Source organism: Hyla sarda, chromosome 12, assembly GCF_029499605.1.
Source record: "Hyla sarda isolate aHylSar1 chromosome 12, aHylSar1.hap1, whole genome shotgun sequence".
In the NCBI taxonomy this organism is placed as follows: domain Eukaryota; kingdom Metazoa; phylum Chordata; class Amphibia; order Anura; family Hylidae; genus Hyla; species Hyla sarda.
In genome coordinates, this window is record NC_079200.1 from 62,559,514 (window position 1) to 62,582,786 (window position 23,273).

Genomic DNA, 23,273 nt, shown 5'->3' on the forward strand with positions numbered 1-23,273 from the left:
CTGTACTGCACCTAATGTGGAGGAACTGTACTACTAACCTAATGTGGGGGAACTATACTGCACCTAATGTGGGGGAACTATACTGCCAACCTAATGTGGGGGAAATATATTTCCATCCTAATGTGGGAGATTTATACTGCCAACCTAATGTGGGGGAACTATGCTGCCAACCTAATGTAAATACAAAAATATAAAATTGTACTATTCTGATCCCTATAGCACTTTATTTTTCTGTATATGGGGATGTATGAGGGTCATTTTTAGCGCTGTGATTTGTAGTTTTTATCGGTACCATTTTTTTTTTTTGCTTTTTAGATATTTTTTATGGTATTTGAAGTGACCAAAAATGTGCTAATCTGATTAGTGCACTATTACGACATTTGGGACCCCACTTCTGATTTTGCCCAGGGCCACGCTAAGCCTAAAACTGGCCCTGGATCCAATCCTCCTACACTATGCAAGCAGGAGTGTGTGTGTGTATATGTATGTATACACACACACACACACACACACACGCGCGCGTGCGTGCGCAGAGTGAGTTTGTGCTTTAGGGTGCACACCCTAATGCAATAGGCTACGCACGCCTATGGTGTTTTACCATTTAAAGTGTTATAAAATGTAATGTTGCCTTAAGAGGTATACCATGTGATATGTCATGTGATTGTTACCCAGGAGGTACTAGTGACAGGTGATCCCAAGAGTGACCTATGGGCTCCATACTAGTCTCCCCCATATAAGCCCTGGGTGGAGCTTCTCTCTCTTTGAGCTCTGCTCTTCTGCTAAGCTGAAGTCCAGTGCAGTTGTGCCTAGTGTGTGTGTCCAGAGTGTTGGAGACCTCAAATTCAAGTCCTGCAGCCACCATCAATTCAAGTAAGCTAAAGTAACAGCTATATGAATCAAGTCAATAGTGAGGGAGGGATACCTTTTATCAAACCACCCACCGGAAGTAAACAGAGCCTCACTAGGCCAGGCCTCCTTCCCATCACTAGGCCAGGCCTCCTTGCCATCACTAGGCCATGCCCCCCTTTCCTGCATAGCTTCGCTTCCTTTCTCCCACAGTCACTGACATAATCTCCTAAATGTCTGTGAATGTTTATAGTGTGGGGCCCCCCTCACCCCAAGTAATTTGTACCCCCTTCCCTGCATAGCTTTGCCCCCTTTCTCCCACAGTCACTGACCTAGTCTCCTAATTAGATGTGAATGTATATAGTGTGGGGCCCCAGTGTAAAATGTGGACATGTCCAGCAGCAGACTAAAATGCTTCTATGGCAGCTGTACTTGCTTCTGTAATTTTTCACAGCATACATACTAGTCATTCTACAATTTTGTGGTAATTTTTTGGTATTTTTTGGCAAACATTTTTTTGGCATTTTTTTGGCATGTTTTGGTTTACACGTTTTTTCATGCGTTTTTTTGTATTTTTTTTGTGCTTTTTTGCGCTTCCTTTCCGCTTTTCCTATTCCTAAACTTTATATAGATATGCCATACCTATTTTGGTCATACATATATATTTATACCGGGCATATAGACTTTAGGTATGGTTATGTATTGTTTGTTGTTTTTTGTATCATTCTTTGCATCCTTTGGTTTTTTGTATTTACTTTATATATTTATACATTTGTTTAAATTCTCATCTTAGTACTATAGTATTATCATTATTGTAATTTTCCGATCTACTTTGTCACATATATCCGTCGTTTTCCTATATACCCAGTTGCTGCCACACAAGTTATGGCTACATTTAGACCTTGCGGTTTTCTCATTAACCTGCCGTTCTACTTGTTATTTACATCTATATAGTTGATTTTCTTGTATAGATTTTTTCTTTTTTCTTTTTTGTTACAGGTGAACATGCCGCAGGTCATATGTACACATATCATAACGGGTGTTTCATTATATGATAGAGACGAGTTGGTTGCCATACGATATTTTATTGTGCAGCACTGAGCTGGTTAATTCTTTCCAGCCTTTCCTCAGGTGCATCTATTAAGTCACGTCACGATCTCACTCCCGGAACCTCCGACACGAATAGGCGTTCCCTAACAAACTGTTTAATTCAGTAGATACTTACCCATGGTATATATAGGATGCATGTAGTCCACTGTAACATGCCATGATTAAGGACTATATGGTCCGAAACGCGTCAGCGTTTCTGCTATGATTTTACTTCCCTTCCTCCTTTTTGTTCACTCATTTTAATGGCTTGAATAAAAATTTTGGATTTTATTCGCTTTTCCTGGGAGCTGGACCTTGCTCTTTTTCTTCATCCCAATGAATGCTTGATGCTATACTAGGCGCCTTGTGCTATGGCATAGTTTGCCCCCCTTTTTCCCACAGTCACTAACGTATTCTCCTAAAGGGCTGTGAATGTTTACAGTGTGGGGCCCCCCTCACTCCAGTAATATGTAAACATATAATTAAGAACATTCTATGTAGCTGCTTCTATATAATGTAATATAATTACATTATATAGAAACAGCTGCACAGAATGTTATATATAATTATATCACATTATATAGAAACAGCTGCACAGATTGTTATATTAATAATTATATCACATTATATAGAAACAGTTGCACAGAATGTTATATAAATAATTATATCACATTATATGGAAATAGTTGCACAAAATGTTATATAAATAATTATATCACAATATATAGAAACAGCTGCACATAATGTTATATAAATAATTATATCACATTATATAGAGACAGCTGCACATAATATTATATAAATTTATAGACCATGGGAATATATATAAATTTTATATTATGTTTTCACCGAGTGCTATGCAAACTTGTTTTTCTGCTTTTACATGATTAAAATTATCTCTCACAAAAATTTCAACAAGCTGATCATTTCTTTTAAAATCACTACTAAATAATTCTAATGTACTGCTATATTTCATACAGCGAGTTAATTTATTCAGCATAAGTAAACAATAATGCCCACAGAAAGCTGTCTGTGTCTTGCAAATGATTGTTTTGATAAGTGTATGTAGCACAATTTCTTTTTAAAAATTGCATAAAATCTCTTGGAAATATCTCAGCGTCAGGAGCAATACTACATCTTGTGCCCCATCAGCCATAACATGAATACCACCACCTAATATGTTTTAGCAACCATAATGTTAATACTGATTTCTATTATAGCATCCCATGACCCATAAAATGTATAACACTGCCTAATATTGTGTCCCATGAGCTATAATATTAATACCATGACCTAATATTATGTCCCATCAACCATAATATTAATACCAGTGCCTAATATTGTGTCCCTAGGTTGAAGTCTTTTTTCAACCTTACAAATTGTAACAATGTGTCCCTTTGGAGCATTCAGAGTTTTGTTTTCTTTCTGTGTAAACCATGAGATTCTCAAAGTTCACAACTTAGAGTTACAGTTATTTTACACCGCTCTATAAGTGCTTTAGGTGCTGTATACATGACAAAGATTTAGGAAAATATTACCCCAATAATATACAGCGCAACCAGGTATTGTCCTGAATGTAAGGAAAATAAATATATCCAAATCAAGCTATATAAACAGAGTTTTCCAGCAGAAGCACATTTTTATGGACAGAAGCCACACATTCCACCGAGTAGTGAAAACTGGGTACAGGCAGGTTTTTCTATTATACCCTTAAAAACTGTGCAAAAACAGCATACATAGCCGTATCCATGAACAGCTGGATAAACAAAGCGTTTTCCTACAGGCAATCCCACTATTTCTCACATTAGGCACCCCTAAAAGTAACATAGCTGTTTATGTAGGGGCTATATCAATCAATAGAGATGCCTCTATGTAAGGGGTCTTGAATTAATTTAGTGTGGGATCTAACACAGATCATTTATAGTATCGTACATTGCATAGCATTAATACCACACCTAATATTGTGTTTCATCAGCCATAACATTAATAACACACCTCTAATATTGTGACCCACCAGCCATAACATGAATATCCCAGCTTAATATGTTTCATCAGCCATAACATTAATACCACCCTTTATTATTGTGTCCCATGAGCTAAAATATTAATACCATGGCCTAATATGTCCCAGTGGCCATAATATTGACCTTCTACTTCTTAGACCTTCCACCTTCTAATATAGAGATCGATGACCCATAAAATTAATAACACTGCCTAATATTGTGTCCTAATATTAATACCTTGGCCTGATATTATGTCCCATCAACCATAATATTAATACCACTGACTAATATTGTGTCTCTGTGTTGAACTCGACGGCTTCTTGTCTTTTTCCAACCTTACAAACTGTTAAAATGTTTCCCTTTGGAGCATTCCGGGTTTTGTTTTCTTTATTTGTAAACAATGATATTCTCGAAGTTCACATCTTACAGTTACAGCTATTTTACACCGCTCTATAAGTGCTTTAGGTACTGTATACATGACAAAGATTCAGGAAAATATTATATATACATTGCAACCAGATATTGTTCCAACTGTATGGAAAAAAATCCAATCATACAAATATTACTAACATATAAACTAAAAGATATTGATGAGGTTATATAATTATAATACATAAATAATTCCATTTATTATCATCAGTGACAGTAATAATAACAGGACATGTATGAACACATAGTAAATACTAGAGTAGGTGTATTTTAGGCTTCTGAGTCAAAGTATTTACATGAACAGGTCCCATTTAATTAATATAAAGCTTAATTTTATTCAATAAAAGGGTTGCTAGAGAACGCAAGTAAGTAACATAGACAAAATAAATCTGAGGCAAGGATCTCATCTCTAAGAATTATACAAGCTCACATTCTATAATGAAGTCACTACCAATGTAACTGCCTGGCAGGGCTGAAAATCATGGTATATTCTTAGGCTCCTGGTAACATGTAATGTTCTGATGAACTGTAAGGTTACATATCTTCAATGTAGCTATTTATGTCAGATGGGGTCAATTCAAACATACAAGGCCTGAGAGCGTATGTTTTAGTGGTAGACCAAGTGAGCTACATTGCTAGTTTTTTTTTTTTATCATTTTACTGCTGTAGTTTTAAACTCCAATAGTAGAGTTTAATTTATAAAATAAACATCACACAAATTTGCGGTGGATTTACAAATGAATCTATTATTTGGAGCATTTTTCAGTTTTGTTTGCTTTATTTGTAAATTACAGTCAAGCTAATTCCACTCAAATAATGACCAAGATTCCAAGAATATTCCTAGGTGCCATTTGAAGTTTGTCCCTAACTAGCTGATAGGAAAACAATATGAGAACAAAAAGGAATAAATTAATTGAAAAATGCACACAACATACACATGTAGATATAATCTGATAATCCATCAATACAGCTGAATAGTTTGTTTATACAATATGTGCATGGATTTAACCCAAAGTCCTGCAACACATTTCAAATTTGCGATGTTTGGACATACCCAAAGGTAAATATTTTCAAAGTGCACAATTTATTGTTACATTTATTATGCACCCACTCCATAAGCGTTTCATGTACTATATACATAACAAAGATTACTGAAAATATTGTGCTATCCCCGTAATATCCAGGGGCAAATGGGCACTTTGCCTATTGTAAGTAAAAGAAATGTGGCCAATTGTAGAAGATTTAGTAACATATAAACTTAAAAAAAATACTATAGTAAAAATAATAATAATGATGTTATATATTTATAGTAGGGATCGACCGATTATCGGTTTGGCCGATATTATCGGCCGATAATCATGATTTTGGGCATTATCGGTATCGGCAATTACCTTGCCGATAAGCCGATAATGCCCCGCCCCCCGCACCGCCCCCACCGCACCGCAACCGCCCCCCCGACCCACCGCAATGCACCGCGTTGCACCCCCCATCAACCGCCCCGGCCCCATTGCCTCCCCCATTCCCGGTTTTATAATTACCTGTTCCTGGGGCCCACGCTACTTATGGCTCCTGCTGCGTCCTGCATTACGCTGTGCGCAATGACGAGTGACGTGACGTGCGCGACGTGACGTCACCGTCAGTGCGCACACTGACAGCTCAGGAGGACGCCACCAGAGCCAGATGTAGAGTGGACCCCAGGCCCCGGGAACAGGTAATTATAAAACTGGGGATGGGGGAGGCAATGGGGCCGGGGCGGTGGGGGGTACAACGCGGCGCGGAGGTAGGGGGTGCGGAGCAGCGGTGGGGGGAGCGGTGGCGGTGATAGAACTCAGGACCACCGTACAGGCAGGGGGAGAGAAGCGGGTGGTGACGGCGGTCTATAGCACCGCAAAAGCCACTGCAGTGCATTGATTTAAAGCGCCCGCTTTAAATGAATGGTCTGCAGCGGTGTCGCGGGGGGATAAATAGCCGATAACTTATACCGGAATATGGGCTATCGGCCCTAACCTCCACCGATTGTCGGTATGTGCCCTAAAAAAACGATATCGGTCGATCCCTAATTTATAGCACATGATAAATAATGGCATTAATCATTGTCAGTGACAGTAATATTAATAAGACATGTATAAACAAATAGTAAGTACAAGAGTAAAAGTATTTCAAGTTTCCCCAATCATTCTCACATGAACGAACATCACAGGACCCACCATACACTTCCAGAGACGTGAAGCAATTTCCTTCTTGTCATTTACACTGTAGCACTGAATTGGCTCTAAACACGGCACAATTCTTTGGCATTCTCACAAAGGCCAGCCTTATACTTACTGCACTTTCACTAATAAACAACAGGCTGCATTCTCTAGAGGTGCTGAGACACGTGACTGAGGGCTAGTGGTTTCTCCATTTTTCATTCTTATCACATGAAAAATGTGTAACATTCCCCTATTATTAATATTTAATATGTATTTATTTAGCTTTTCTATCATTTTTTGTTGAATGATCTGTAAACACAACCAACTATTCAGGGTTGAATTAAAAACTTTAAAATAACAATCAATTTGTTGCTTTCAAAATAAGCAAAAATGTTCCTAGAGCTGTTTTATGTTAAAAATGTCAGTGTGATTACAGTGTTTCCTGTATAGTGCCGCTGTGTTGAAAGTGTTATGGTAACAGTTTTGGGGCACCAGTGAAACAAACGCATTAAAGACTATGGATTGTCCTCATGACCTCTCCAAAACCCTAACTTTGTAGAAAACCAGTATATGTGTTTAAAGGGGTATTCCAGGAATATATATATATATATATATATATATATATATATATATATATCAACTGGCTCCAGAAAGTTAAACAGATTTGTAAATTACTTCTATTAAAAAATCTTAATCCTTTCAGTACTTATGAGCTTCTGAAGTTTAGTTGTTCTTTTCTGTCTAAGTGCTCTCTGATGACACCTATCTCGGGAAACGCCCAGTTTAGAAGCAAATCCCCATAGCAAACCTCTTCTAAACTGGGCGTTTCCCGAGACAGGTGTCATCAGAGAGGATTTAGACAGAAAAGAACAACCTTAACTTCAGAAGCTCATAAGTACTGAAAGGATTAAGATTTTTTAATAGAAGTAATTTACAAATCTGTTTAACTTTCTGGAGCCAGTTGATATATATAAAAAGGTTTTTTCCTGGAATACCCCTTTAACGTTTGCTCCTCTACAATGCACCTTGGGCCTCTAGGGATCCCTCTCAAGCTCATCTTTTACAACACTCAAGGCAGTGCAGATTTTAGACCCTGCGCAAAACTAAAAGTATGACCTAAATGGTGTAATATTGTACCAAAACACTGTAATGTACTATATAGCAGAACTTCTCTGTTTTGCCATCACTTGAACAAATAACAGATAATACCAAACAACACTAAATAAACGCTATAGCGCCCACCCGTGTTATACCCATCTGTGCAAACTAAATAGCACCAAGTAACACACATAATATCCCCCACACCAAATACCAACAGTGCAGTACAAAATATTTCCCCTTAAGTGGTAAATAAACCCGATAATACAGCACAGATCTAGGAACATTTTTGCTTATTTTGAAAGCAACAAATTGATTGTTATTTTAACCCCTTGCCACAAATGGACGTACATTAACCCCTTAAGGACTCAGGGTTTTTCAGTTTTTGCACTTTCGTTTTTCCTCCTTACCTTTTAAAAATCATAACCCTTTCAATTTTCCACCTAATAATCCATATTATGGCTTATTTTTTGCGTCGCCAATTCTACTTTGCAGTGACATTAGTCATTTTACCCAAAAATGCACGGCAAAACGGAAAAAAAATCATTGTGCAACAAAATCGAAGAAAAAACGCCATTTTGTAACTTTTGGGGGCTTCCGTTTCTACGCAGTGCATATTTCGGTAAAAATTACACCTTATCATTATTCTGTAAGTCCATACGGTTAAAATGACACCCTACTTATATAGGTTTGATTTTTTCGCACTTCTGGAAAAAATCATAACTGCATGCAGGAAAATTTATAAATGTTTAAAAATGTCATCTTCTGACCCCTATAACTTTTTTATTTTTCCACTTACAGGGCGGTATGAGGACTCATTTTTTTGCGCCGTGATCTGAAGTTTTTATTGGTATGATTTTTGTTTTGATCGGACTTTTTGATCACTTTTTATTAATTTTTTAATGGTATAAAAAGTGACCAAAAATGCGCTTTTTTTTACTTTGGAATTTTTTTGCGCGTACGCCATTGACTGTGCGGTTTAATTAATGATATATTTTTATAGTTCGGACATTTACGCACGCGGCGATACCACATATGTTTATTTTAATTTTTTTTTACACTGTTTTATTTTTTTTATGGGAAAAGGGGGGTGATTCAAACTTTTATTAGGGAAGGGGTTAAATGACCTTTATTAACACTTTTTTTTTGCAGTGTTATAGGTCCCATAGGGACCTATAACACTGCACACACTGATCTCTTGCACAGATCACTCGCGTGTATTAACACGCCTGTGATCAGTGTTATCGGCACTTGACTGCTCCTGCCTGGATCTCAGGCACGGAGCAGTCATTCGCCGATCGGACACCGAGGAGGCAGGTAGGGGCCCTCCCGCTGTCCTGAAAGCTGTTCGGGATGCCGCGATTTCACTGCGGCTATCCCGAACAGCCCACTGAGCTAGCCGGCATGCTTTCGGTTTCACTTTAGTTGAACGCCGCGTCTAAAGGGTTAATAGCGCGCGGCACAGCGATCAATGCCGCGCGCTATTAGCCACGGGTCCCGGCCGTTGTGACACCGTGGCCCCGCGTTATAGATCGGGAGTGGACACATGACATTCCAGTACGTCATGTGTCCTTAAGGGGTTAAAAGTAGCACAGAGCGCCTCGTTATTCCAGGAGAGTTCCGAAGCAAGAGTACGGAAATGAATAGCATAGTCTCCCACAGAAGAACTCCCCTGGGACAAGTTCAATAACGCAGTCTCTGCTGAGGAAACCCGAGCTGGCTCCTCAAAGACACTCCGGAATTCCTTGAAGAAACTCTGGACACTTGCAGTGGCTGGATCTTTGCGGTCCCAAAGCGGTGTAGCCCAGGCCAGGGCCTTCCCAGAAAGCAGGCTAACGACAAATGCCACCCTGGCTCGCGCCGAGGGGAACTGGTCAGCCAACATCTCAAGATAAAGAGAGCATTGGGACAGGAATCCGCGGCACAACTTGGGATCACCGTTATACTTGGCCGGCATGGACAAACGGACTCTAGAGGTGGCGGCGGCCACAGGCTGCGGTGGTGAAGCTGGTGCAGGAGGAGGTAGCGGCTGCTGCTGCGCTGGAAGAAGTTGCTGCAGCATGGCGGTCAACTGTGCCAGCTGTTGACCTTGCTGGGCGATCTGCTGCAACTGCTGGGCCACAACTGTAGAAAGGTCCGCGACACTAGGCAGGGGCACCTCAGCGGGATCCATGGCCGGATCTTGCTGTAAGGATCCGGACTGGTAGCAGGAAGCGGTACTGGTAGTGGATCCTCTGTGTCAGTGAGGGATTGGCGTGGACCGTACCGGAGGATCGGTTCTAAGTAGTTACTGGTCACCAGAGCCTGCCGCAAAGCGGGATGGTCTTGCTGCGGCGGTAACTACCAGGTTGTGTCCTCCGGTAGCGGCTCAACCTCACTGACTGCTGAGACAGGCGAAGCACAGACGGGATAGGCAGAAGCGTAGTCAGATGTAGCAAAAGGTCAGGGCAGGCAGCACAGGTTCGGAGGCGGTAGTCGTTAGCAACGGGTTCAGCAACAGGCAAGGAATACACAATAAACGCTTTCTCTTGGGCTCTGAGGCAACACAAAGTTCCGGCAAGGGCCGGAAGGGGCAGGGTACATTTATAGGAGCAGTAATATTGGATTGGGCCAGGCACCAATCAATGGTGCACTGGCCCTTTAAATTTTACACAGCCGGTGCGCGCGCGCCCTATAGTGCAGGGACGCGCGACGGGAACCACGTGACAGGGGACGCAGAGGAGAGAGTCGGAGCGGGTGCCGGTAAGTAAGGATGGGCCGCGGGCCACGCGCAGGGACATCCCGCAGTGCAGACCGCGTCCCTGCCGGTGACAGAAACGGAGTGTCCCCAGTCAGAGAGTCTGACCGGGGCACTCTGCGAGGACAAATGCAGTGAGCGCTCCGGTCCAGGAGCAGAGGACAGAGCGCTCAGCGTTACAATTGTAGTGCGCCCGCAGTGCACTTGACGTCCACACATGGGGTATTTTCATACTAAGAAGAGATGGGGTTACAAATTTTGGGGTGCATATTGTAGTTTCCAAAATAGTATGCCACGTTGGTATTTTTTTTGCTGTTCTGGCACCATATGGGCTTCCTAAATGTGACATGTCCCCCAAAAACCATTTCAGAAAAACTTACTCTCCAAAATCCCATTGTTGCTCCTTCCATTCTGAGCCCTCTAGTGCACCCGCAGAACACTTTACATGCACATATGAGGTATTTCCTTACTCGAGAGAAATTGGGTTACACATTTTGTGTTTTTTTTTCTCCTTTTACCCCTTGTAAATTTTCAAAAACTGTGTCTACAAGAACATGCGAGTGTAAAAAATGAAGATTTTGAATTTTCTCCTTCACCTTGCTGCTATTCCTGTGAAACACCTAAAGGGTTAACACACTTTCTGAATGTCATTTTGAATACTTTGGGGGTGCAGTTTTTATAATGGGGTCATTTATGGGGTATTTCTAATATGAAGACTCTTGAAATCCACTTCAAAAATGAACTGGTCCCTGAAAAATTCAGATTTTGAACATTTTGTGAAAAATTGGAAAATTGCTGCTGAACTTTGAAGCCCTCTGGTGTCTTACAAAAGTAAAAACATGTCAACTTTATGATGCAAATATAAAGCAGACATATTGTATATGTGAATCAATATATAATGTATTTGGAATATCCATTTTCTTTACAAGCAGAGAGTTTCAAAGATAGAAAAATGCAAAATTTTCTACATTTTCATGAAATTTGGGGATTTTTTTTTACCAAGAAAGGATGCAAGTAACAACAAAAATTTACAACTGTGTTAAAGCAGAATATGTCACGAAAAAACTATCTCGGAATCAGAATAATCGGTAAAAGCATCCCAGAGTTATTAATGCATAAAGTGACAGTGGTCAGAATTGCAAAAAAGGGCTTAGTCCTTAAGGTGAAAAAGGGCTCAGTCCTTAAGGGGTTAAGGTCTTTGTGTCACTGGTCACCTCCTTAGGCCCTGGCTGAACTGTATAGACTTTACCATCTGTCTACCCTCAGTAAAGCTACTTTTGTCCGTAACGTGGCATCAGAGTTTTTATTACCCCCGTGCCTATCCCAGGATCCAGCGGTATACCTTCAGGTGGTTATAGGCTAAACCACGCCCTGGCATCACGAATACTAGGGGTTAATGCCATCTGCCCCTAGGGTAACAACATCTGCACCTCACTTCCCGCCACCCCATTTTGCTGAGCTGCTAATATCCCTCCCATCACCACTAGGGGTGACTGTCGTATGAGATGCCTCCAGAGATTATCACACTCATCACATAAGCAGATAGGGCAGTATTTCACTCGACAGCAAAAACAGGATTATGGCGCTCACCACGAGACCTCGACTGTCATCAGATCCCAAACAGAACCTTGAATCAAAGCAAAGACGATATGGTTCTGGTCTGTAGCATTTCAGGTTTCTCATGCATGACACCACTGCAAACTAAGGTGATGCTGGCTGTCTGGCAATGGCAACTGGGCAAAAAGTCTTGTGTGTCATAAAGGCATGTCTGGCAGTCAAGGATCTTTCACCAAGTGGTAAACTACCCAAAAGTAGCCTCCGAATAGTGTTGCTCGCGAATATTCGCAATTCGAATATTATTCGCGAATATCGCATATTCGCGAATTCGCGAATTTCGCGAATATAGCGCTATATATTCGTAATTACGAATATTCGTTTTTTTTTTTTTTTCTTCACAGTACACATCACAGTGATCATCCCTCTCTGCTTCCAGCTTGTGTGGTGTAAAGAAGGCTCTAATACTACTGTGTGAGACTGGCGTGCGAAAATTCGCATATGCGAAAATTAGCATATGCGAATTTTCGTATATGCGAATTTTACCTTATGCTAATTTTGTATATGCTAATTTTCAGATCTGTAAATGTTCGCATACGCGAATTTTCGCGTGTGCGAAAATAAAACGAGGATATAACGAATATGCGAATATTCGCGAATATATGACGAATATTCGTCCATATATTCGCGAATATTCGCGAATTCGAATATGGCCTATGCCGCTCAACACTACCTCCGAAATCTATTTTATAGTGCAGTGGAGAAAGCACTTTTATGCTCTCTTGAGGTATAACCCAGTGTCTAATCAGACCACACCTGTAATAATTTACATATCTGCCTCAAATAACATTTCTTGCAGAGTTGTGCAACAATCAACCATTTATAGAGCATTTTTATTTTTTTGTCAATAAGTGTATATCCTCGTAGTCAGGTGTGGCGCTATTGCTGATCACTGATTTCCCTACACATACAGTAAGACGTTTTCCCTTCTATATCATCTGCTGTATCCTTTGAAGCTGTCACTGCGAAGAGTAGCCCAATATAGACATTGACATGCCACTGATGACTTGCAGGATGACAGTCCCAATGCCACCTCTTAGAGAAGTTATGGATGTTATTGGAGATAATTTAGAACCTCCTGTCCATGTGAAACCTTCATAAAATTTAATGACGTCTGTACTGAGAAGGTGAAGGGCAGGATGGGGGTTATAAGAAGACTGCAATAGAACGTAGCATTTTTATTCTCCTTACAAAGAATAAAATTGTATTATGCCAAACCTTTTGTACCAAGAAAATAAGGGGCAGGGCCGCGATCAGGAATTTCAGGGCCCCATACAGCCATAGTGTCTGCCCCCCCCCCCCCCTCCTTACCAAAAGCAATAGTACAAAAAACCTTTCAATTTGGGTCATATCTTTGGCCGTTTACAGCACAAGAGGAAGATTCATTAAGACCTGTGCTGAGGAAAAGTAGAGCAGTTGCCCATTGCAACCAATCAGATGGCTTTTATTTATCTTTCAGAGGCCTTTTCAAAAATGAAAGTGATCCGATTGGTTGCTATGGGCAACTGGTCAACTTTTTGTCTGTACAAGTTTTGATCAACATCTCCCAAAATACGGGCAGCATTACAAGTCAAAATATGGCCAGATTTTTGCATGTAAATGGACATGTATATGTCTGGTGAAGCCGCCATATTGGAAACATGAAGTACCAGATGTCACACTAGTATTCTGCCATTCAGGAGTCTTATAAAGCTGGGGAAGTACTAGTGGGACATTGTTACTTCACTCCATGTCTCCTCTCCAATGTGGCTGCTTCACTAGACTGATATTCCCTTTAGGAGACTTGGAAAGCTGGGTGACAAACAGTACATAAAGCTGAGGAAGTAGTGTGAGCCCTGCACTGTGCACTACCTGTCACCCAGCTTTCCCAGTCTCCTGAAGAGAGCCCCCAAATACCCATATAGTGCCCCACACTGTGGATACACACACAGATACGCACACATTGCACAGACACAAACACCTGCACATTGCATATATACATTCATAATATTAACAGACATATCCACAATCAGGCACAGCTCGTATACACATTCAGGCACAGGACATATCCACAATCAGGCACAGGACATATCCACAATCAGGCACAGGACATATACACAATCAGGCACAGCCCATATACACAATCAGGCACAGCTCGTATACACATTCAGGCACAGGACATATCCACAATCAGGCACAGGACATATCCACAATCAGGCACAGGACATATACACAATCAGGCACAGCCCATATACACAATCAGGCACAGGACATATACACAATCTGGCACAGCACATATACACAATCAGGCACATGACATATCCACAATCAGGCACAGGACATATACACAATCAGGCACAGCCCATATACACAATTAGGCACAGAACATATACACAATCAGGCACAGGACATATACACAATCAGGCACAGCCCATATACACAATCAGGCACAGGACATATACACATTCAGGCACAGCACATATACACAATCAGGCACAGGACATATACACAATCAGGCACAGCACATATACACAATCAGGCATATATACATAATCAGGCACAGCACATATACACACTCAGGGACAGCACATATACACAATCAGGCACAGTACATTTACACAATCAGGCACAGCACATATACACAATCAGGCACAGGACATATACACAATCAGGCACAGCACATATACACAATCAGGCACAGGAGATATACACAATCAGGCACAGCACATATACACAATCAGGCACATGTACATAATCAGGCACAGTACATATACACACTCAGGCACAGCAAATATACACAATCAGGCACAGGACATTTACACAATCAGGCACAGCACATATACACAATCAGGCACAGGACATATACACAATCAGGCACAGCCCATATACACAATTAGGCACAGAACATATACACAATCAGGCACAGGACATATACACAATCAGGCACAACCCATATACACAATCAGGCACAGGACATATACACATTCAGGCACAGCACATATACACAATCAGGCACAGGACATATACACAATCAGGCACAGCACATATACACAATCAGGCACATGTACATAATCAGGCACAGTACATATACACACTCAGGCACAGCAAATATACACAATCAGGCACAGGACATTTACACAATCAGGCACAGCACATATACACAATCAGGCACAGGACATATACACAATCAGGCACAGCACATATACACAATCAGGCACAGGACATATACACAATCAGGCACAGCACATATACACAATCAGGCACATGTACATAATCAGGCACAGTACATATACACACTCAGGCACAGCAAATATACACAATCAGGCACAGGACATATACACACTCAGGCACAGCAAATATACACAATCAGGCACAGGACATTTACACAATCAGGCACAGCACATATACACAATCAGGCACAGGACATATACACAATCAGGCACAGCCCATATACACAATTAGGCACAGAACATATACACAATCAGGCACAGGACATATACACAATCAGGCACAACCCATATACACAATCAGGCACAGGACATATACACATTCAGGCACAGCACATATACACAATCAGGCACAGGACATATACACAATCAGGCACAGCACATATACACAATCAGGCACATGTACATAATCAGGCACAGTACATATACACACTCAGGCACAGCAAATATACACAATCAGGCACAGGACATTTACACAATCAGGCACAGCACATATACACAATCAGGCACAGGACATATACACAGTCAGACACAGCACACATGCACAATCAGGCACAGGACATATACACAATCAGGCACAGGACATATCCAGACATACACAAAAGCACACTTACTTTTTAGGCAGGATTGAACAGCTCCAGGGGGTCCACATTTTGTGTAGCCCCCAGCCTGATTTCTGCTCCCAGCTGTAGCACTGTGCAGCCTGCAGCCTCCCCCTCCTCCTATTCTCCGACTGCCGATCTGTGTACAGCAGGAGGTCGGGGAACTTACTGAGCAGTGGGGGAGGGGCCCAGGAGAGAGGTTCGTACATCTTCTTGCACGTGTGGGGTACTGCTGAGCATAGGAGCAGGTTGGCCCTGCAAAGTCCAGGCAGGAGGAGGGGATGGGCCCACATGATTTTAGCTCAGTAAAAAGAACGAGCCCTACTGCTTTGCAAGGGGCTTGTTCTTTTTACTAACATGCAGTGTGGGAGGAGAGTGACAGAGTGGGCAGCAGCCGGGCCCCCAATACACAGTGCACCTCGTCCAGGCCCCTGACGACAGTACTGCCTGTACTGCCCTGATGGAGGCCCTGCCTGTAGGCAAGGAAGCTCCCCACTACCTAAACTTTTCCACTGTTACTTGCCACTGTTCCTCCAGGTAATAATTTGACATCTATTGAGACTTTCACATGACATTACTATGGCCAACAGTCATAGTATGGCCTAATGTATGTAGTGTCACAGGTTTGCAGTGCTTGGCTGCCATGGTTGTATGACATGGTGGTGGGAGAAGCAATTGTAGCATACTTGCCAACATTCTTGATTTTTGAAGGACAATGCCAGGAACCTATTTGCAAAAACATGGATATTTTTACGCCATCCTCAGGCTCCTCAGGGGCAGGGTTTATTTGTTCTGATTTGGGCTGATTCTAAATGTTGGCAAGTATGTCGTAGCCCAGCATAGTGAAGGAGTGGCTTTACTTTCAAATAAAACTTCACTATCACCAAGGAATAGGCATGGGACATCAAACTACACTACCAGCACAGTAGATGCAAATTTTCAAATCTCATGTACACACTGTAGACATTTTCACAGACTTGTTGTGGATTTTCCAAATTATGATCAATGAGGAAGATGAAATTTGCAGCAAATCTGCACCAAAATCCACTCAACTTTCTGCGGATTGTCCACAGAATGGATTGTCTACAGAATATCCATCCAGTGTGCATCTAACAAGCACCATTACATTGCCCAAAATATGCTCTGGTCCCTAGTTCTTAAAAAATGTTTTTAAGGGACCTATTGTCCATTGTCCCCCCCCCCCCCCCCCCCCCCCCGCCCCAATTGTCACTTTAGGCCACTGTTTTCCAACCTATGTCTCACCAGCTGTTGCAAAACCATGATTTTTGCAACAGCACACACCCTGAGAGTGTCCATTTCCAGGCATTTAGAAGGTCCTCAGGGTCGAAACTTAGCATAGTGAAGGGCTTTTTCAATCTATCCATTCATATAACCCTTTACTATCACTAAAGGGGTGCAATAACATCCTCAAAAAAGGAGTGCTGGCCCTCAATTACTAAGGATTGAATTTTAAAGGGGTCTATGATCCAATGGTTCCCCAAAATTTACAGGATAGGGGATAACTAAATGAATGGTGGGGGTCCAATCCTGAGAATTGAGGGCAATTGTCCGCCAAACAATTGGAGTGTCAGCACGTATGCCCACCCAGCACTCCATTCATTCTCTGTGGAGCTTCCAAACATTGCTGAGCTCAGTGCATGGCAATGTTGGGAAGCCCCTTTCTCGGGATCAGTGGGGGTCCCAGCAATTAGACCACACTGATCGCTTAGTAATCTCCATCCTGTGGACAGGACATAACTCTGAATTTTGGGCTAAACTTTTTAAAGGGGTACTGGTGGAAAAAAAAATTTCAAATGAATTCGTGCCAGAAAGGTAAACAGATTTGTAAATTACTTATACTAAAAAATCGAAATCCTTCCAGTACTTATCAGCTGCTGTATGCTCAAGAGGAAGTTATGTAGTTCTTTTTAGTCTGACCACAGTGCTCTCTGCTGACACCTGTGCCCATGTGAAGAACTGCCCAGAGCAGGAGACACCTGAAGGCATGCTTTAGTTGTAGTTTAGCAATAGTTGGAGAGCCACAGGTTGGTATACACTGCTTTAAGAGATTTGATTGGCATATTTGCGCCCACTTCCTCTCTTCTATCCCAAATATAAACCCCTCTCCTCCCCCTAGTACACTTGTGGTCTCTGCTGCCTAATCACTTGCCATTGTGTCAGTACACATGATGTGTCGATTCTATATTAGCTACCTGCAAGTCTTTACCTGGAATGTAATGAAAGGATAAATTGTAGCAATGAGCGAAGTGAATGGGGTGATTAATCGTGAGGGGTGGAGAAGAATAGGGGAAGGGGGTGGTGAAAGGAGCAGCAAATGTATTGCAAAGAATCAGTGGGATTTATTGTCTGGATGGAGAAAATTAAAAGAAGGCGCGGGTTGTACAGCCATCGCCAACAAAGGCGAATCAGAATCCTGTGCAGATAGCGGCCTTGTAAATGTTCCCAGAGAACTGAACGTCTGCAGTGAGCCATGAACACAAAGCTGTATAAGTGGACTGAAGAGGGGCACAAAATCAGGGTTTTCGTAAGTATCAACCGCAGGAAATCTGAGGATAAAAACAGGATTTCCTCCTACATGGTACAGATACGATAACACCCAAATATGCAGCCTCTTCCTATACACAAAGATTAGTTATTACAAGTAACTGTACATGCCATTGAAATGAATGGAAACCAAAAGAGCAAATTGAATATCTAGCTTTCTGGATGCATGTGGGCTGTAATGTCAATCAGCTCACAAGCTACTTAAAGGGGTTATCCAGGAATGGAAAAACAGAGGTAGAGCAAAAGAGCTCCCTGTCTGTCTCCAGGTTGGGTGTGGTTCTGCAGCTCATTTCCATTGAAGTGAATGGTGCCAATTTGTAATACACATCCAAAGTGGAGACAGACAGGGAGTGGTCTTTGAAATAAATTAGGTCTCTTTTTTTGATTCCTGGATAACCCCTTTAACAAGGGATACTGAGATTATATAGGAGTAAAATAGCCATAAGATTGACTTGCATAGGAAGGCAGGAAAGGGTTTGGGTATATGTGTAGATAAGTGATGAAAACAGTTCTCTGTGTTCTACAATAGTGGTCTTCAAACTGTGGACCTCCAGATGTTGCAAAACTACAGCTCCCAGCATGTAGTTTAGTTTTGCAACATCTGGAGGTCCATACTTTGGAGACCACTGGTCTACAACATGGTTGACTGCAACTTCTTCCCTCAAGCTACATAAAGAGGATCTGAAACTGAATTAGTTCAATATTTTTTCTTTCTTAAAGTGTACCTGTCATTAACAAAAACTTTTATATAATGTACATAATACCATTATATGTATATTTATAATATACATTGGATAAAAAATGTGTATATTTTTGTCCCTGCAGCTATTGTCTGTGGAAATGTGGGTGGACAAGCAGGGCTCTGTACACTAAGGACAAGCAGGGCTCTGGACACTGAGGACAAGCAGGGCTCTGTACACTGAGGACAGGCAGGGCTCTGTACACTGAGGACAAGCAGGGCTCTGTACACTGAGGACAGGCAGGGCTCTGTACACTGAGGACAAGCAGGGCTCTGTACACTGAGGACAAGCAGGAATCTGTAAACTGAGGACAAGCAGGGCTCTGTGCACTGAGGACAAGCAGGGCTCTGTACACTCAGGACAAGCAGGGCTCTGTGCACTGAGGACAGGCAGGGCTCTGTGCACTGAGGACAAGCAGGGCTCAGTACTCTGAGGACAAGCAGGGCTCTATGCACTGAGGACAAGCAGGGCTTTATACAATGAGGACAAGCAGGGCTCTGTGCAGTGAGGACAATCAGAGCTCTGTACACCGAGGACAAGCAGGGATCTGTACACTGTGGACAAGCAGAGCTCTATGCACTGATGACAAGCAGGTTTTGTACACTGTGGACAACCAGGGCTCTGTACACTGAGGACAAGCAGGAATCTGTACACTGAGGACAACCAGGGCTCTGTGCACTGAGGACAAGCAGGGCTCTATGCACTGAGGACAAGCAGGGCTCTATACAATGAGGACAAGCAGGGCTCTGTGCAGTGAGGACAAGCAGGGCTCTATGCACTGAGGACAAGCAGGGTTCTGTACACTGAGGACAAGCAGGGCTCTGTACAGTGAGGACAAGGGACAAGCAGGGCTCTGTACACGGAGGACAAGCAGAGTTCTGTAGACTGAGGACAAGCAGGGCTCTGTACACTGAGGACAAGCAGGGCTCTGTACACTGAGGACAAGCAGGGCTCTATGCACTGAGGACAAGCAGGGCTTTATACAATGAGGACAAGCAGGGCTTTGTTCAGTGAGGACAAGCAGGGCTCTATGCACTGAGGACAAGCAGGGCTCTGTACACTGAGGACAAGAAGGACTCTGTGCACTGAGGACAAGCAGGGCTCTGTACAGTGAGGACATGCAGGGCTCTGAGCACTGAGGACAAGTAGGGCTCTGTGCACTGAGGACAAGCAGGGCTCTGTACTCTGAGGACAAGCAGGGCTCTATGCACTGAGGACAAGCAGGGCTCTATACAATGAGGACAAGCAGGGCTCTGTGCAGTGAGGACAATCAGAGCTCTGTACACTGAGGACAAGCAGGGTTCTGTACACTGAGGACAAGCAGGGCTCTGTACACTGAGGACAAGCAGGAATCTGTACACTGAGGACAAGCAGGGCTCTGTCCACTGAGGACAAGCAGGGCTCTGTACACTGAGGACAACCAGGGCTCTGTGCACTGAGGACAAGCAGGGCTCTATGCACTGAGGACAAGCAGGGTTCTGTACACTGAGGACAAGCAGGGCTCTGTACACTGAGGATAAGCAGGAATCTGTACACTGAGGACAAGCAGGGCTCTGTCCACTGAGGACAAGCAGGGCTCTGTACACTGAGGACAACCAGTGCTCTGTGCACTGAGGACAAGCAGGGCTCTATGCACTGAGGACAAGCAGGGTTCTGTACACTGAGGACAAGCAGGGCTCTGTACACGGAGGACAAGCAGAGTTCTGTAGACTGAGGACAAGCAGGGCTCTGTACACTGAGGACAAGCAGGGCTCTGTACACTGAGCACAAGCAGGGCTCTATGCACTGAGGACAAGCAGGGCTTTATACAATGAGGACAAGCAGGGCTTTGTGCAGTGAGGACAAGAAGGGCTCTGTGCACTGAGGACAAGCAGGGCTCTGTACACTGAGGACAAGAAGGGCTCTGTGCACTGAGGACAAGCAGGGCTCTGTACAGTGAGGACATGCAGGGCTCTGAGCACTGAGGACAAGTAGGGCTCTGGGCACTGAGGACAAGCAGGGCTCTGGGCACTGAGGACAAGCAGGGCTCTGTACACTGAGGCTCTAAGACACACTCCTGGCTCACACAGCAGAATGATCGACAAGGCAGGATCCTGCACAGATCCCTGCTTGTCCTGCCCACACTTAAAGGGGTATTCCAGGAAAACACTTTTTTATATATATCAACTGGATCCAGAAAGTTAAACAGATTTGTATATTATCGTAGAAGAAAATATATGGAGTGGCTCTTGTTCAGATCACGACCAAAGAAGACCTTGGCTGCCCAAAAGATACACCTATACCTACGGTGTATCAGGTGAATGTAAAATTGAAAGAAAAGAAAATTGGGGCTCAAGGTCAAGGATTTATGGACACATATAGAGTGATAATAAATTACATTTATTAATAATATGCATGCACAGTGACCCCAATGACCTACAGGGCCCTTGTAAAGTCCCGGTAATCACTGGATAAAATAAAATAATATTCACTGGATAAAAGTAATATAAGTGATAAATATATTAATCATACTGTTGAGACCACCATATAGCTTCTAGTAATATTGCAAATATGCATAAAAACAATTAGTGGGTTAACAGAGCCATCCAAAATGTTCATAACCTATAAAATGATTGCATAGACTCCACTGGTAGGTTAATATGACTGAATGACAGTCAAACTGTTGTATCCTATGGCAACAATTGGATGGATTTGCTGGCAACAGTCTATAGGATAAAGTGCAGTAATGAAAATCTCTTATGCTTGTTAGCTTCAAATGAGAATGACTGTCACTTTGTAACAATAATAAAAGATGTAGCCGGCATAAAATGCGAATTGTATCTCTATTCGCAGTTATCTGAAGGAAGCAAAATAGAAGAAGGCAGCAGGAGATACTTGTATGCTCACCGCTCCGTAGTACAGGATAGGACACGCTCACCGCTCGGGCATCAGTCTGTATAATGCAGGAACTGTAATCTTTACGAGATACTGCGATCTCTCCTGCGGTCCCTTGTGAGCTCCGGTGATGTGTCTGTGATACAGGTGTCTCTCACGACAGGAGAGAGCATTGCCGAAGACACGGCCGTCTCGTAGGTTGGCGGCGCCAGGTATCGGTGGGTCCTAGGCAAGGTTGCTCCAGCGTTTCCACTAGAGATGCCGGTCGCGTCCTCGTGGCTAATGAGCGCGCGCACGGGACTAGCATTGTGTACGGTAAGTCAAAAATTCAATGCTTAATAGAATATGGATGATGGTGGTTTCAGAGATCAAATATTTGATTTCTGAAACCACCATCATCCATATTCAACAGTATGATTAATATATTTATCACTTATATTACTTTTATCCAGTGAATATTATTTTATTTTATCCAGTGATTACCGTGACTTTACAAGGGCCCTGTAGGTCATTGGGATCACTGTGTATGCATATTATTAATACATTTAATTTACTATCACTCTATATGACCTTGAGCCCCAATTTTCTTTTCTTTAGATTTGTAAATTACTTCTATTAAAAAATCTTAATCCTTTTAATAATTATCAGCTGCTGAAGTTGAGTTGTGGTTTTCTGTCTGGCAACAGTGCTCTCTGCTTACATCTCTGCTTGTCTCGGGAACTGCACAGAGTAGAAGAGGTTTGCTATGGGGATTGACTTCTAAACTGGGCGGTTTCAGAGAGCACTTAGACAAAAAAGAACAACTCAACTTCAGCAGCTCATAAGTACTGAAAGATTTTTTAATAGAAGTAATTTACAAATCTGGAAAAAATAATAAATGGGGCTCAAGGGTCAAAGATATCTGGTTTAATTGGTAAGTATTTATTAATATAAAATGTAAAAAAGAAGAACCAAATAGGGATGTACAGGGCCCTTGTACCTCCCTAATTAATTACATAACGATAAAATATATTATAATAATCCCAATATAAAAACTAATAACAACTATAAAATTTATATGCAATTTGAGCCTGTAATATCAGTATAAAGATATAAAGATATAAAGATATAAAGATCTCCTGATCTTGAGGAACAGCACAGTATGAATGTTCATTCAAAAAACTCTTGTTTCCGGAGATCTCCAATATAGAAAAAATGTATCCGCTACAAGTAATCAATTGATGCGGTAGTGCTGTATCCGTCCAAATCTTGGCAACTACTTGCACCGACACAGTGATA

At 42.2% G+C, this 23,273-nt stretch overlaps 1 protein-coding gene and 1 long non-coding RNA gene across 5 annotated transcripts in view; one reads left to right on the forward strand and one right to left on the reverse strand.

Moving 5' to 3' along the window:
• The window catches only part of LOC130296393 (uncharacterized), a 166,127-nt gene extending 150,196 nt beyond the window's left edge, over positions 1 to 15,931 (reverse strand). The window contains exon 1 of the long non-coding RNA XR_008849200.1: positions 15,829 to 15,931. This is a non-coding gene — a long non-coding RNA (uncharacterized LOC130296393). The remainder of the gene's footprint in view (positions 1 to 15,828) is intronic.
• NTSR1 (neurotensin receptor 1) overlaps positions 1 to 23,273 on the forward strand; it is a 220,864-nt gene that overhangs the window by 84,611 nt on the left and 112,980 nt on the right. The gene's annotated exons all lie outside the window — the stretch shown is intronic.